At 40.5% G+C, this 17540-nt stretch overlaps 1 protein-coding gene across 6 annotated transcripts in view; it reads left to right on the top strand.

The window, feature by feature from the left end:
- Window positions 1–2035: 2035 nt before the first annotated feature.
- Window positions 2036–17540, top strand: part of LOC130926717 (microtubule-associated protein 2-like) — a 120045-nt gene continuing 104540 nt past the window's right edge. For 5 of the 6 annotated variants that reach the window (XM_057851823.1, XM_057851820.1, XM_057851821.1 and 2 more), the window contains exon 1: window positions 2036–2130. The gene's annotated coding sequence lies outside the window, so the exon portion shown is untranslated. The remainder of the gene's footprint in view (window positions 2131–17540) is intronic. The other variant, XM_057851817.1, reaches the window with a different exon arrangement.

The raw sequence follows: 17540 nt of genomic DNA, 5'->3' as shown, positions 1-17540 counted from the left end.
GTCATGTACCCATTCTGCAGCGCTTTGTTTACATTTGCGGCTTTCACGACATTTGCGTTACAGCAGCTAAACTGCTACACGGCAGTACTATTGGGACGGAGTTGGCGCTCGCATCCGTGTGCGTGTTGTTTTGTGCCTGAGTTTTATTAAGCCGAAAATAAAGGCAGCGTTACAAAGTCATCTGACCGCTCGTCATTTCACATTCTGAATGCATCATTGACTGGCTGACTTCGTTTTCTCCATGTTTAAATTATCTTATAACCACTGTGCCGTCATGATAAACTTGCTTACCGGACATCACTTTTTCATGAAGAATGGTGGTCGTATAAACTGCATTATTTCTTTTATCCAGGGCTTTGGTTCTCGTGTCATTAAGGTAAAAAAAAAACTGTCTCGTCTCGGCGGCAGCTACATTCGTACCGGATAATCCGCCCGCCCGCCCCGGCCGGTTCGCCGCGGCGTATTCGGGTCCTGGCTCTGCTCGCACGCCGTGGGGGAACGCTTGAGAAACCGGGGTGTTCGCCGGAGGTTCAGAGGCCGGGGAACCGCCTATGGCGAGGCGGCGGCGGCCTGCCGGACTGGCCAAAGCGGCGGGCTCCGTCGGAATTTACCACCCGCCTTGGGCTGCATTCCCAAACAGCCCGACTCCGTATCGTCACAAGCCCTGTAGTTTAGCTTAGTGTTTACAATAGCTTTAGCATTCCTGCTAGCAGCAGCCTCGTATATGTTCCAAAATTCTTTGTGATGCAGTTTTAAATGGCTGCTGGGTTAGTGGTTTTGAATGAGGACGCGTTCTTCCTGCCTCGTGGAACTTGTACGTTACATGTTTCGCAGATGGCGAGAGCGTCGTTTTTTTAGTAACAGCTGCCATAATATTCAACTACTTCTTGTCTTGTAACTCCGCCTCCTCAACCCCTCCTCCCTCAGGGGCTTCAGAGAGGGGAGGGGTTGAGGAGACGGCGTGCTGAATTCTTCGGTTGAGCACATTTGGAGGCAAAATCAAGTATATAATTATCGGATTGCATTATCGGTTGAATTTTTTTATTATCTGGATTATCTGTGTGACGTCATAATTGCCATTATCGGCCGATAATTATCGGTGACCGATATTATCGTGTATCTTTAGTTTTCATAATGCTCTCTGCACTTTAAACAGAACCCTGAAACTATCACAGAGCAGGTGCATTTATACGGAGACTTGATTACACACAGGTGGATTCTATTTATCATCATCGGTCATTTAGGACAACATTGGATCATTCAGAGATCCTCACTGAACTTCTGGAGTGAGTTTGCAGCACTGAAAGTAAAGGGGCCGAATAATATTGCACGCCCCACTTTTCAGTTTTTTATTTGTTAAAAAAGTTTAAATTATCCAATAAATGTTGTTCCACTTCACGATTGTGTCCCACTTGTTGTTGATTCTTGACAAAAAAATTAAATTTCATATCTTTATGTTTGAAGCCTGAAATGTGGCGAAAGGTTGCAGGATTCAAGGGGGCCGAATACTTTTGCAAGGCACTGTATGTTCAAATATTGCAATTTAAATTTGCTAATCAAATCCCGAACTGTATTCAGGAAGTCTTCAAAATGTTTCTTTAGTAGTTTTTTGCAAACACAGGTTTTAATCAAACTGTGTGTCACCTGAACCAATACACATAAAAGTTTGTATAGTCAATACAGATTTATTTTGCATTGATCATTTAGCCTATCAATTAAACGTAGCCCTGACCTATAGGCAAAAAGTGTACATGCAGGTTATGCTGTTATATCGTCCCTACAATGTTGAGACTAAACCTACACCCCTGCAAATTAAATTGAATTTGTAATGCAGTATTTTGCCTAACAACCAAACTGCAAACTATGATGAATTATTAAAGAACGCTAAAATCTATTTCAACATGATATCCTCTGCAAACATGTCTGAACATTCACAAAAAATCGGAAACTGTGTGCCTCCTCTCTCTCTCTCTCTCTCTCGCTTGTGTAGCTCGGTACTTAATACCGTAATGGGCCATAAAACAAATGCAGGGGCGTGACTTTTATCGTCATTACGGTACGTGCAGCCTGCGGTGCCTGTGTTGTCTGACAGAGCCGGTGTTGCATATTGAAGGACGCTGCGCCGAACAGGTAAAAAGAAAAATCAATTACGCTATTATTAATGTCATAATTTGAAAATATATGAATAAAATTAGAAGCTGAAAGAAAGTTAAACGGGTTGTTACAGCCGTTGAGTAGACTAAACAGTCATGTCCGTCTACAGGAAAGCTGTTTCTGATTTTTGCTAGTTCGTGCCGTCTCGTCTCTTTTTTTCTTCTGTATTTTCCTCTGATTTTGTGACATCTAAATGGAGAGTGAGCTCTATTGGTCATCTTCAATGCTTGGCTCATTTTGGTTTAATCACGCGTGTTCATTCGGATTGAATGGCTTGGAGGGAGAGAATTTCTGCATTGGACCTCATTAAACCTCCAAGAGACATTGCGGGAAGTTATGATGTCTTGAATCTATTCATCAATGAAATAAGCTCCCTTACATATAAATATTCAGTACTTGGTGTGGTCTGATGGCTGACATGAGCTGAGTCATTTTGTGGTTGGCCACACACCCACACAGTAAGGACAAAAAAAAAAAAAAAAAAAAAAACATCTCATATAGCAGATACATAGGGTTTTATGTAATTTAAAATATAATGTGGCAGCTCCATTAAAGATTCCCCTAAATAAATCTTGCAGAGTAATGGAACGCAGCATGCATCTTTCCTACAATTGATGCAGTTTATAGTCACGTCTCATTTCCATAAAGGGACTGACTATTGATTTCTCTATCTGTGTCCACTGGTCTGCAGTGAATGGAGACACTTTAAATGCCTGATGCCTTCACAATGATCTTGCGATGTATTTAGTCATTGGCAGACAGGCGGGTGGGCTCCGCCTTGCTGTTTGGGATGGGGCCTATATGTCTGGAGGACAAGGCCGACCACCTCGTTCACTTTTGTTTTTTACATCATGGAAATCTAAAGGACAACAGAAGATTGGAGTGTTTGCAGATGTGACGAATGGCCATTAGGTGTGACACGTCTTGCAGAGACTGAGTATACAGTGTGACGCAGAAGATTATATAAAACTGAGTGGGGCCTGCTATTGTGATTTATATGTTCTATACTAGAGATGTCTCCAATCCGATCACGTGATTGGAAATCAGGTCCGATCATGTCATTTTCAGTGGATAGGATTCAGGTTAAAAAATCGGGTTTTTAAAATGTTTTATTTTTCTTAAGTGTTAACTCTTTGGCTGCTATTAGCGGTGATAGACATCCAATCCATTTTGACTGGGAGGGCTGACAGCAAACGAACGATCGTTGCCGGCCCCCCACTAACAACCCTTTTACAGTATACTAGTATAGCTACATAGACATCTGCCGATTACCGGTTTCAAGATGTAGCGTAGTATGAAAATATCACGGTATCAAAATCTAAAATTTTTTCCATCATACCGTCCCTAAAGTATTAGCTATTTTTTATGTCCCAAAAATGCAGGGAGAAATCCCTCTCTTGCAGCTGCAAGGCTCAACCGTCCCCTACCATTTGTTGCTCAGTGTCAGTGATTTAGCTGTGCAACAGATGGCTGGAGGAGGTGAAACTCCCGACCTTTTTCCCCCCATCTAAGAAAATGAAATCGCTAATATGGGAATACTTTGGCTACAGAAAAGATGGCTTAGAGGAGGAGTGCCAACCGACAATTAAAACATGTTTGCGGAGGGTGGCTGCCGAGGAGGCCATACCTCCAATATAATTTTGCATTTATACAAAATTACAGGTTACTAAACACTGTCATGAACGTTTCCCACCAGCTACAAGAGTTAACTCCAGCTTGTTTAATATGTCTAGTAGTGGTAAAACGTGTTTTTTTCTCTGGCAACTGTGTTGAGTAAGAGTGTGTGTGCATAGTGTAAACCGTGATACGAGTTGTACACATGTGCTTTGTATGGAAAATAATTCCATTTTTTTTGTTCTGATAGTAATAATGTTGAGATGTGTCTGTGGGTTTTGGCTCATCTTAAGGACTGCAATTATCTTAATTTTATTTAGTAGTTATTATTAGTTTAGTTTTGTCATTTATTATGTTTTTTAAATTTAAGTTATCATACCTATGTTCCACTTTTTAAAAATTTTAAAAAAAAATTTGAAAAAAAGTTTTGAAAAATAAAACTCCTGTTCAATGGGAAAAAGTTTTATGTATTTATTTTTTTAACCCAGATATCTCAAACACATTTTAGAGCTGTAATTGCAATACTTTGATATGGTGAAACCATGATATTTTGGCTTAAGGTTATCATACTGTCAGAATACCATACTGGCACATGCCTATAGCTACATTGTTAAGATAGCTGTGTTCAAATAGGGGAAAAATAGACATTTAGATGTGCCAAAAGCTTGTTTTTGCTATTCCTGTGTTCACCAACAAGCTTTCAGACACACGTTGAAATGTCAAGGTAATGCCTGGGTGGCTAAGACCTGTGCCAATGAATCAGCGCCTGTGTCGTGGGCGCACGCTGATGTAGGAGGTGAACTGTCAGTCAGCCAGCAGAGACGATGAAGCACAGGTGCGCTTCATGTTTGAATGCAGCTTTGTCTTCACCTAGTTATAACACTAAAGAGCTAATTTGAAAGTGTCAAAAGAGAGAGAGGACTGGTGAATAATGGAATGGCAAATTAATTTTGTCAAATTAATCGACAATTTTCACAAGCATTTTTTTTTTTTGGAGAGGTTGTATGTTAGTATAACAGAATTTTCAAAATCCTTAAAATCTGAACCTCTTAACAGTCTATACTATCTGATTTCGGTAGTCCTCCACGCAAGCAGAATAATCATGTTATGTTTAATCACTACAAGACATTCCCTAAAATTTGCTTTTCGTTCGTTAAACAATTTTCGGACATCTTACAGACCAAATTCCGTAGTAACAGTATTCCCATCAAATATATGTTTGTCAGTATGACATAATGGCCTGTTTCTTTAAGTTTAAAATCCTGTCAGCGTTAATTATCTGTAAATACTTGACCACCTCCAAAAGGTTCATAACCAAACTAAAACTGTGAAAATGCTCAAATTAGGTTTGATGGCTAAGTGGATAAGGGAATGATTTGAAATTTAACATTCAAACACGAGTCACTACTTCGGAAGAAATTGTCTCTATTTTACCAGTATTTAGAAGCTGACACTGGGAAGCTGCTTTCGTTGTGTTCTGTCTGACAAACTCAAGTGAAAAATGCTTTGTCATGCCTCTGTGTGGTGGCTACCACTACCACCACAATTTAGTGTTTCAAGATTTAGTTAATTATTTGTGATATTTTTTGGACATGTATTTTCTAAAGGGTGCACACTTTAGTTAATATTTGTCTGAATGCTTATTAGATTTTATTTGCCAATTTGAGGTAACGACCACAGCTGTGTAAGATCTGGCACCTACCATTCTGAAGGGGGGTTATTAAAGTTGATTCAATTATGATTGTTAATTGAATTTTCACCTATGTTGAAACACCAGTGTCCGCGTGTATGTCGGTCCACTACATTTGGTGGCAGTGGTGGGATCTTTCTAGTCGGACAGTGGTGTATTTTCTTTCCCTGTTTTTCCCTTTTTTGATTATTTTTGTGCCGTTCACCCTCAACTATGCCCGTAAGAGGAAGAGGATGCAATGACTGTACCAGCCCAAAACCAGGGTCATCTGGAAGTGGGAGAAATAGCCATGACGAGGAAGGGGCTGTTGGTGGACTACCGGTTATGGAAGAGAAGGCAAGTGAACCCAAATTAACCGAATTCTCCAACCTTCTCAAAGCCCATATAGGCCAACAAAGCAATTGAGGCCCTTTGGGATGGGGAGGCGGTTGAACTGGCGGTAACTCTGGAGAGCTAGAGGAGCGGGTCACTTTACTCAAGACGGAGGTCCGGACTCGAGCCACGCCCAGAGTGCGGCGGTCATCGTCATCAGAACCTGAATTGGCCACACCGGTGCGGAGGCAATCTGATGACTTCCCTCCTGCTTCCTCATCTTTGCCTCAGTTGCCGAAGCTGCAGAAGCTGAGTGAGGACGATGATATTGAACATTTCTATTTAATACCATTGTGAACTGGCAAAGCCAGAAGCGCCTTTGTTTGTTTTTGACTTGGCGATAAATTATGACCAGGTCAAAGTAGCTGTTTTGCTGAAATGAGAGCAACAGCGAAACTGACAGGCAGAGGTCCTGCTCGCTTCGGGTGGGCCCAGAGGAAACTCAAAGAGCTTTACTTCAGGCTGGAGGAGCTGTATGGGAGATGGGTCCAACCAAGAGCGCTTCAGGTATGGATCAGGGAACATGATCCGGAGTTAGCAGATGAGGCTGCCACATTGGCGACTGTTTGTGTAGCTGCAAGAGGGAAGAACCAGCAATTGGTGCATAAAAGCTGGAGTAAGGATGGCTTTGGGCAGCCCCCCGTTACCAAGTGTTGCAAGGGCAAAGGGGCACTAATCCAAACGACACGGAGGTGAGAGACGTTTCGTGGGACAGTGATGACCCACCCTGGCGCTGTCCAGGAGTGCCAGATAACATCAGCCGGACGTCCTTGCAAAGCTCCCCTCCACCCTCTGCCAGTTGTGAGTACACAATTTCTGCGACTTGGTATGAATATGGTGGGACCTGTGGAACCGGACTTTCCGAGGAGGGGGAGTGTGTGGTGGCTACCACTACCACCTCAATTTAGTGTTTCAAGATTTAGTTAATTATTTGTGATATTTTTTGGACATGTATTTGCTAAAGGGTGCACACTTTAGTTAATATTTGTCTGAATGCTTATTAGATTTTATTTGCCAATTTGAGGTTACGACCACAGCTGTGTAAGATCTGGCACCTACCATTCTGAAGGGGGGTTATTAAAGTTGATTCAATTTTGATTGTTTGGAGTAAAGTTTTCACTTTGTTTAAATGTACATTAGATATTGTTTGAATATATGTATATTTTCCCTCTGTTGTTGTTTTATTAAGGTTGACAATGTTTGGTTAATTTGTCATACCTCCTTCAGGTGGTCGTTAGTAGAGTCCGCCCTGATTTAAACGGCCACAGGGATGTGTCTGGGGGTGAGTTCAGTTTGTTGAAGCCTTTTGTTATGTTGGCCTCTTTCATGTTGGGCCCAAGGTTTGTGTTAAACTCTTTGTTTTGTGACTTTATTAAATGGAATTTTTACCTAAGTTGAAACAACAGTGTCCGCGTGTATGGATGGTCCACTACACTCTGATTTGGCAATTTTCCAGAGATGTAGGGTGTAATGTGATTAATATTCCATACATATGTTACTGCAGCCTGTATGTTTTGATTTCGAATACTAGTCCATATGTGCTTAAAGGGAACCTCGGACTTAAAGACTTGTAGGCTCTAATAAGCCGCAATTGTTCTCTTTTACTAAAATACGTTATTTTAAATACATCAAATATTGTCATTGATTTAAAAATCTAGGATATTTAATACATGTTTTGACCTACGGAGGGCGCCATTTTTCAAACGCGCAATGGACGCTCGGGGTGATGACGCAGATTGTTATTGTCACACGATGAATACTACCGGGTTACTGCAATTCCTTCTACGCGTCGAGACGTCCAACACATGCGCATCGGTTAAAAGCGGCGAGTACTTACTATGTGTTTTTATTGAGTCTTTTATTATCTTTTAATTGCCTCAAAACACGTTTTGCATGTGATTCCCTCTCATACTTTTAAGCATTGTTTTCTTGTGGTAGCTTTAAAGCAGATTGTTGACCTGTTGACCACATTAGTCATGTAGCATATTTAAACCACCCATATTTGATTTTATTACGTTTAAGTATTTTCTTAAGGCATCTTTAGTATGTTCTTTCTGTATGCATCTAAACAAAACAAGCTAAAAGTGCATGGTAGTACTTTGGGTGTCAAGTTTGCCTATTGTAGGTCGTTTCGCCGGTGTAGCACATTTTGGCAGAACACTATTTTTTCCCCCTACTCTCGTCTCATCGCATCCCGTCTTTCCTGTTCATTTTGCGTTTGCTGCTCGTTTTGTGAAATATTGACAGTTCTGTGATGCTCATTATTGTTCCTATTGTTACTAGATAAACTACTTTTGCGAAAGGGGTTTCAATATCAAATTATTTTAACTCATAATAACATTTATCTTTTAAGAACTACAAGTCTTTCTATCCATGGATCCTTTTAAGTGAACCAAACTGGACGAGGGTTTGCTTGCATGCAGAATGAGACTACCTCCCTAAGTGGCCGAGTCAGAGGTAAGTGTCAATTCAAAAGCTCTCCTCAAACATGCGATGCTTTTAAAATGGAGTGTTAAAACAAACAGGGACTGTGACATAGAGAACCAAGAAGAAAGAGTGGTAAAGATGGATTATTTTCTTTTGTCTGAGCTCTAAATGGATTTAGAGACTTCTACACACATGTTCTTTTGCAGCATTTCAATACACATTGTGAAAGGAAAGCACCAGTGAACACTCGTGCTAAATGGTTTGGGGGAAAAAAAGCCTAACGCCCTAATTGGATAACTGTTGCCTGTCCTAATTGACTTTGTTACACGTGTAACTACATTGCTGGGATTCTAAGTAGATTAGTGATAGACACGATAATTCTATTGATGGAAAACGTATGAACTGTCTGTAGGGGTGAGAAATGCTGACTAACTTGCGATACAATATAATTATACGATGGAAGATAGTGATACAGGCTTTTTGGATGAGCTTTGGTTGCAGCTAGATGTCAGTCTCATTCCTTTCAGCATATTATCTCTGATCTTTTAGTTTTTATAGCGGGATGAAAAAGATGATCGAAGAAAACAAGTATTCCTTATGCATGCTGGCTTTATGGCTCACATGGTTAAGTTTCAGAGAATCTATTGAAGGCAATTGTTTCCTTTGGTTAAACTCACCAATGTATTTGTTTGAATGAGGCAACATTTTAAAAGTTTTCTAACTAGTTTTATGGTAGAAAGGTACTTTTTGATACAGCACATTTCGATACATGCTACTTTATAGAGGCTGTGACCAGTGTTGTTAAAGGGAAAGATCAGATTTTTTTTCAAATAAGTCTTAATCTTCGAATTAGCGTGGGTCATAGTTATGATGGTCTTATGACAGTCTGATCGCACCACTGTCAAATAAAGTGTTACCAAATACTATAACTAGCAATTAATGAAACAACTAGAATAGTCACTGAAGAAATATTTAGCACAGAACATGAATTGTGATTGTAATTTACACTTGTAGTGCTGCAATGCATGCTAGGAGGCATGTTGTACGAAAGTGTTGACAGCAGGTGGCAGGAGAGGTTGACTGTCTCCCCAAAGGGAGCAGTGATGGCCAAATGACCCTTCTTGAAGCAATAACGCTTTGCAGCCAATTGGTTCAAAGCTTCATGTGATTCGTTTGGTCTTAAGACAGTCTTATGATACTGCTGTCAAATAAAGTCTTACCGGTTAATATCGTTTGGTGTAAATATCCCATGATATAGTGAGGACAGCTGCGGCTTATAGTGCAGTGCGGCTTATCTATGAACAAATGCTCTTTTCGTGTCAAATTTGGTGGGTGGCGGCTTATAGTAAGGTGCGCCTTATAGTCCGAAAATTACAGTTCTTTTAGTTTCCCCTCAGATTAACTTTACGTATTTAAGGTACAGGGTGTCCATAAAGTCTCTTTACCATTTCTAAAATTTATTAAAAATGCAATTGATTAGATATGTTATTCAGGTTTGTTCTATTGTATTCAGCGTTTATTGAAGTTTTTTTTTTAAACCTCTTTTAATACACTTCTACATGGGCACCATTAGTTGCACGAAGCACATCAAGACGGTACTCGAATTCTTGCTATGTTTGCTGTAGCATAGCCTCATCAATTGTGGCAATGGCATCAGTAATCCTTCGCTTAAAGTCAGTAATGTTCCCTTATCTTTGTTCGATACCCAATATCTCTAACATAGCCCCATAGAAAGAAGTCCAGGGGAGTGATATCTGGTGAATGTAGCGGCCAAGGAATTGGCCCATCCCTTCCAATCCATCGGTCTGGAAATGACTTCTTTTTATAGGGCTATGTTAAAGATGTCGTGTATCGAACAAATATAAGGGACATTACTGACCTTAAGCGAAGGATTACTAATGCCATTGCCACAATTGAGCTACAGCGAACATGGCAAGAAATCGAGTACCATCTTGATGTGCTCCGTGCAACTAATTGTGCCCATGTAGATGTGTATTAAAAGAAGTAAAAAAAAAAAAAAAAAACTTCAATAAACACTGAATACAATAGAACAAATCTGAATAAAATATCTAATCAATTACATATTTAATAAATTTTTGAAATGGTAAAGAGAATTTATGGACAACATGTACAGCCACACCAACTTTCTCGAGTCCAGCATTTGTTTTAATATATCTGTTAGGTTTTCCGTCTCTATCAGATTATCTATGTTCAAAGACTATACCTCAAACACAGTTTAACTTGTTTATTTCAAATCTGTTGTGGTGGTGTATAAAGGCAGCATTGACAACTATGTTACCGTCCAAATTCTTGGCCCAAACCAAACAAAAAAAAATAACATTCAAAGTTTGTTAACACTTTACAATAAGGGTCCCTTAATTACCATCAGGTAATGCATTTTTAGACAATAACTCATGTTTAAGTAACAATAATTCATTTAATCACTTATCTAACATTTATTAATATATTCTTTAACATGAGCTAATGCATTAAGTTAATGCATTAGTTAAATGCATTTTAAGACAATAACTAATGTTTAAGTCACATATAATAATTCATATAATCCCTTGTTTAACATTTAGTATTATATTAATTAACATTAGTTAATGCGTAACCAGACAGTAACTAATAGTTTGGTAAAATTAATAATATATAGGCTTATAGGGCTTTTTATGCTTTTTGGACCCTTATTGTAAATTGTAGCACATGTGTCCCTTAACTAAGAAATAATAAATGCTTAGGTTAACAAACCCTAACACTAAACCATAAACCCTAACCCTATATAGGCCTATATATATATTTAATTTTACCAAACCATTAGTTACTGTCTGGTTATGCAATAACTAATGCTTTAACTAATGCATTGAGTAATGCTTTAACTCATGTTAATTCATATATTAATAAATGTTAGATAAGCTATTATATTAATTATTGTAATGTTACTTAAATATTCGTTATTGTCTAAAAATGCATTAACTAATGTTAATTAAAGGACCCTTATTGTAAAGTGTTACCAAAAGTTTTTCTGTCGAAACTAAACTTTGTTTTTACATAGGCCATGGTACTGAGGAATGGATGATGGATTACTCTAAAAATTCAAGAAACAGCCCCTATATTGCTGATGGTGTCACCAAATGCTTTGTAGACTGTGCTCTCAACCTGTTGATGTTCTGTTAAGATTCACAATGTTTATCATTCTTGAACGGGACAATGAATTATTTAAGCATTGCATTGAAGTGTTTGAGCACTTTAGTAAGCGGCGTGTCCTTCTTTTTGTTACGTAATCGGTTCTGACACCAATGTGTGCATTACCAAACAGAAGAAAGTAGAGAAATAACTCAAAATAACCTGTCAGACACAAAGCAAGTATTACTTTAATATGCTAATGCAAGTTCTCTTTGAACTCTGTTCAGAGTTTAGCTTTGTGTTTGTCAGTGTTGCTTAACAGGTCAATCCATTTCCTTTGCAGTAAATTCCCTTACTAGTATTTTAACCAATTATGTTCCCCTTATAAGTGTTAGATCCATTACAGCAGTCCGTTATATGTGAGCGTCTTTCCTTAGCACCTGTAATCTAGGATCATCTGCTCTTGCCAAACCCTAATTTGGTGAAGCCTTGCCACACGGAACATGACACCTCGCTTTACTTAATGCTGTTGTAATCTTCAGTGAAATTATAACTTGAATTTTTGAACTTGCTCATTAATTTCACAGGAAATGGAAATCTCAGTCATGCTTTGAAATGTCAAAAGATTTTTATGCCTTGAGAATGGTTTAAAGCTCATTTATTAACATGATCTTAATCAAATCACGGCACTGTAAACAAGCCCTAGAACTTGTAATACCTACAGTATGTGTTCTTGATATAATGAGATTCAGTAAAGCACAAATGATCCAAACGTGACCTTTACAGTTTTAGTGGGCTGCTAACCTTGGACCATGCCAACCTTTAATTTCTTCGGATTTTCAATGACAAATCGAGAAATGAAATAATGGAAATCTTTGTCCAGTTCTACTGCTGCTATTAAAAATTATTCAACTTTACTGCTCTACCTTATTTTTTAATAGTTTTTAGATTGATGTTGTTTGTAGTGACAATGGATTCTTTCTCCTTTGAAGTCAATGTGACCTTGCGGGGCATTTGACTTCAGAGCATTCACTGTATTTGCGTGACTTGAGATGGTATGAAATTCCGCTTGAGCTGTTAAAAATGAAAGTACAAACAACCGTGGCATCTGCTGTTCCTAAAATATTTCCCAGCAATCTTCCAACACAGAAAAGGACAATCACTGAGCGTATTTTACCTTGGTTTTAAGGAATGGGGATTAGGTGTTGTATTCTAAATGTTTAGGTGGATTGGTTCCTCTAAAATGGTGGAAATTAAAGGATTATAACACTGTACCAGAAAACAGGATTACTTCACAGAAAAGGTCTCTACACACTGCTGACATTCATTCACATTCACGATAGGTTAATTGCAGTGAAGGTACGTCATGGATAAATGTCATCGTTTCTTTTTGGTCAATGGTCAATGGAAAAAGCCCATTTTCTGTGAGGATTCTTTACAAATACTGCAGTACACCATCCTGTGCGCCCAATGGTCATTTGTTTATTTTAAAGTGTGATTACAATATACGGTACTTTCAGCCATTTATTGAATGGAGAAAACTGTTACAAAATAAACTCATAAATCAAAACGCTATTAAAATAGTAAAAGCAACATGCTTGGCGAACACCTACTGTTAATACCAGAGCAGCTGCTATTTAGGATTTTAAACCGATGCCAAATCAAGTGTAGTTGACGTGCTTTACCCCTCCTAACCTTAACAAAAACCTAAACCTCATTAACCCCCTTATTTTAATCCTAAAGGTTTCAAAAGGTCGTAGGTTTCTATTAAGGGCTGACCTTAGTTTTCGTGCCAAATTCATTAGAACTGGCTGGCTTGCTGACCACTATGAGAGCTAAACACTGCCCTGTCCCTTGTGACAACTTGAATCAAACCTGTACCAATCTGTGTTGGTACTACTCAGTTTTGTTAGGAGTGCGTGAGCAAGGTTGGGATCCCAAAGCAGTCAGCCGGTTGAGATGAATGATATTTTATTGGTGAACACAAGATCGTAGATGACGCAAGAGCCAAGGCAGAAGGTGGGTGACGTTAGGCTTGGAGGAGGTAGCCGGGAGGCGAAGAGGAGGCTCGGAAAGAGGCAGGCGTGGAATCCGACAATCGGCGCGCTTAAGACTGGTCCTGGGGCAAGAGCTCCAGCTGGCGATTATCGATTTGAATCGATAATAGAATCAGGCTGTCCCACGTAGCCAGTGCGTCTTTAAGAGATTCGTTCAATGCGCCGGTGAAAATCTCCTGGAGTGCCGCGTCGTTGAAACGGCTTTCAGTGGCCAACGTCCGTAATTCAATCGAAAATTCCGCGACACTCCTAGACCCCTGATGCACTGACATTATTCGTTTAGCAGCCTCTCTGCCATGGACGGGATGGTCGAAAATCTTGCGCATTTCCTCTGTGAAGCGAGAGTATGACATGCACAAGGAGGAACCCTGCTCCCATACGGAGGACGCCCAATCCAAACCTATTCCGGGTAGGCAACCAATAAGGGAAGCGATTTTTGCTCGGTCCCCCTGATACATGGATGGCTGTTGCTCAAAAACAAGGCTGCATTGGACTAAGAAAGCCCGACATGTGCCAAGGTTGCCTTCGTAAGGAGCCGGTGCGGGAACGTGGGGTTCTCGGCCCGTAGCTGATGACGCCGGGTTAGTAACTGGCATGTGGCTTGGCGTGGCGTAGGGGTGACGGGGGCTGTGCGTGCCTGAGGTAGTGGATGGATGGATTGGAGTTCATGAGATATGTCTGTTACCTTGCTGACGAGATAGTCAATGGCTTGGGGGAGCCGGCTGTGTTGTTCGCGGAATCCATGCTTCCCCAATCAAAACTGGTAGGGGTGCGTGAGCGAGGGGGGTCCCCAAAAACAGTCAGCCTGTTGAGATGAATGAATATTTTAATGGTGAACACAAGATCGTAGATGACGCGAGAGCCAAGGCAGAAGGCGGGTGACCATAGTCTTGGAGGAGGTAGCCGGGAGGCGAAGAGAAGGTTCGAAAAGAGGCAGGCGTGGAATCCGACAATCGGCTCGCATAAGACAGGTCCTGGGGCAACAATGGTCAAAAACCAGTAATCTAAAACAGTGAGTCAAAATGGCGAGATGCAACTGACGGAGGTAACCAGACGAGTTGATTGGGCGACGAGGTGGTGGCGTCCACTGGCTTTTTAAAAAATGCTGATTGTTAGTTGCCCGCACCTGTGGCCTCTCCACCCGTCAGACGTCCCAACCCGTAATGAGATAAAGACACGTGCACCTGCCCAAGGTGGGTCAGGTCTCAGGAGAGAGGGGCGGAGGTTTGATTTCTCTAATATGGCATCTTAAAATGTGCATCAAGTCTACAACGTAGGACATGTCCCGATCCAGGTTTTTGCACTTCCGATCCGATACCGATATTATTTGCACTTCCGATCCGATACTGGCCGAACTGATACCGGCCTATCTGAGCATGTGTTAAGGTTTAAAGTTATTTAGCCTCCTTACTTAGTTGTCAGACTCATGTTGAAAAAGGTTTTAGTACTCTTGATAACAACTAGCCAGCTGAATTAGGTGAGTTTAAATAACACACAACGGTTGATAACAAGAAACAGACCTGTGGCCTATACTACGAACGGAGTTCAACCTCCCCAGAAGTAATCCAGTTGACCAGCGGGTAACCGGAGTTGACAAAACCTGGTTGTCTAGTTTGTGGTCAGTCGGTGCTACGACGCTGATTATGAGGTTGATTAGTCGAACCTGTGTCAACCCAGTCAGAGTTACTGCGCGTTCACATAAAAGGGGGCGGACACCAGAGTCAAACACTACTTGTGACGACGGCACGGGCACCTTACTTCACGGAGGAGGAATGCGCGATGATCATGCGGAGTTATGAGGAATTAAAATCCACCCTCACCGCGAAATCGAACACCGTTTCAGCGAGTAGAACGCAACGGGTCTGTTGACAGCGAATTTACAGATCGTGTGATTTGTGAATGCGTCAAAATGCCAGTTTACTTATGTCCATGCAAAGAAATAAAGCCTGCTGTCAGGACAATAAAATAAGATTTGGTACGTTAACAGTAAGAAATAATTTATCGCGCATCACCACATGAAGCAGGATAATTGTATGTTTAGTCCCATTGACTGTATGAATACGTATGTCCTTTTTTTTTTTTTTTCCTTAATTTGGGCCTAAAAAATCAAGCCCGACCCGAGCCCGATCAATTAACTTGATTTGCAGGCCCGAGCCCGACACGACCCCCCCCCCCCCCCCAAAATTTTATTTTATCTTTGTGAGGACTCAGGAGAAGAAGGAAATGCGGGGATGCCATGCGTTGTTGCGTGAATTAAAGCCCGTCTTTTGTAACGAATTTTCAGTTAAACAAGACTGTAAGATGAGTATTCAATAAACATTTATATCTTTTATATTTGTGCGTCTGTCCTATCAGTGGATTTGACATTTAATTTAATCTCTTCGAGTTGGCAGAAAAAAACGCAAGTTTTCTCAATGTTTACATAGTCTACATATTTCTATGATTATTATTAACTCATTTGCACAACGAAATAACGCTGGAAAAGTCTGTTAAATATATTTCTTGTATATGACAGCAAAGCTCCGCATTCGTTTACATTCAGCAATTTCAACGATCAATTTGAAGCGTTTCCATACCCCACTTCGAATCGCACGGCATACAGTGAAATGTTCTTACGCAGATATTCAGCATCACCATTGGAATGCATATATTGTCCCTGGCGAAAGAGCGCACGGAGAGGCACACAATCTGCCCGTTTGTGAGGGCCTGACTTCGGCGGGTTACATTATAGTGACGTCCGCCTCGATCTTTCATGGAGAACATCTTCCGGGTACGCCAGCGGATTCTGGCAGTCTCCAAAAACCTGTGCACTCCGAAGAGAGCCCTTCACAATCCGCGCGCCAATGTCGTATGGGTCGTCCAGGTACGCTGTCATTGTCAGGAGGACACGTCCGCGGAGGAGTGCTGTTTAAATAGAGCGTGGTTAATTGGAATCCTGATGTTAAGCAAGATCTAACTCTGACACGACCAGGTTTGGCGTGTGGCGTGTGTTGCCATGGCAACACTTCTCGGTTCCAACATATCCACCTTTCGTAGTCTCGCATAGCCGCGAACTTACGTCGCACGTGATAAAGTTACTCTCGAAGTTACCCTGCTAAGCCAGAAAACCGGCTTCGTAGTATAGGCCACTGTTTATTCAGTGACAAACACAAAACATTATAAATAACAAACAGAAATGGCATAGTCAGTCAGTAAAACGTGCAAATAATATTGTAAACTGTCTTAAAAAAGCAAAACACACAAAAAACCTCAGTGGAAAATCCCACAACCCCCCCAAGCTATTAGATGCTTTTAATGTTTTGTGCATCAGTTACAAAAATTGTATAATAAGCCTCTCAGGTTTAAATAAACGACTATTTCAGTATCAAGTTAACTTTTTAAAACCGTAAATAAAATACTCAAGTCCCCATTCTGTATCAGCAGCTTTAAATTACATTCAATTCATTTAATTTTGCGAATCAACTGTTAAAGTTGTTAAAATTGCTCCAGTTATTCCATAATTTCCCTTCTGTCTACTTTCGACATGTGAAAGTTTTAAAACTGTTTTGAAGATAGATTCAAGTCATGATTTTGCCGATTTAGGAGTATTTTAGATAAAAAGTTAATCAAGTTCGCTTGGAAGGTTCACAACAGCCTACTAGGGAAGTCTCCTGCTTTAAGATGGCGGCTGTTTACTAACGCAATTAGTTTTCAATACTTCGATGTTGCTAACGCAGTCGAGTCTGTCATTTTGCATCTAGTTCTATATACATATGATATCTATTATGTACAGTAAAACGATGTAGACGTAGTTTGTAGCGGCTGTCAGCAGCAGTCAGGTATTCTTGTGTTTTTTATCCAGCGGCATGAGATGAGCTAAAGCCGTGAGTTGAGCATTGGCATTACCCGGTTCTATAACAACCATGATGTTTACTCTCGGGACGCAATGCGGTCCGTTTCTCATTGCATCCCGAAGACCGCGCTGTGTATTAGTTCCGCTTTACCTGACATATTTCAATAATCGGAATTTGGATGTTTGTGAATCGTTCTCGAGTCTTCCATGGCCGAATCGCTCAAGGATGTAATGACGGCTCGGCATGTTGTACCATGGGTCTTAATTG

The sequence above is a fragment of the Corythoichthys intestinalis genome, chromosome 12, assembly GCF_030265065.1.
Source record: "Corythoichthys intestinalis isolate RoL2023-P3 chromosome 12, ASM3026506v1, whole genome shotgun sequence".
Taxonomy (NCBI): Eukaryota; Metazoa; Chordata; class Actinopteri; order Syngnathiformes; family Syngnathidae; genus Corythoichthys; species Corythoichthys intestinalis.
Note: the sequence above shows the minus strand (reverse complement) of the source record. Positions and strands in the feature narration are given on the sequence as shown.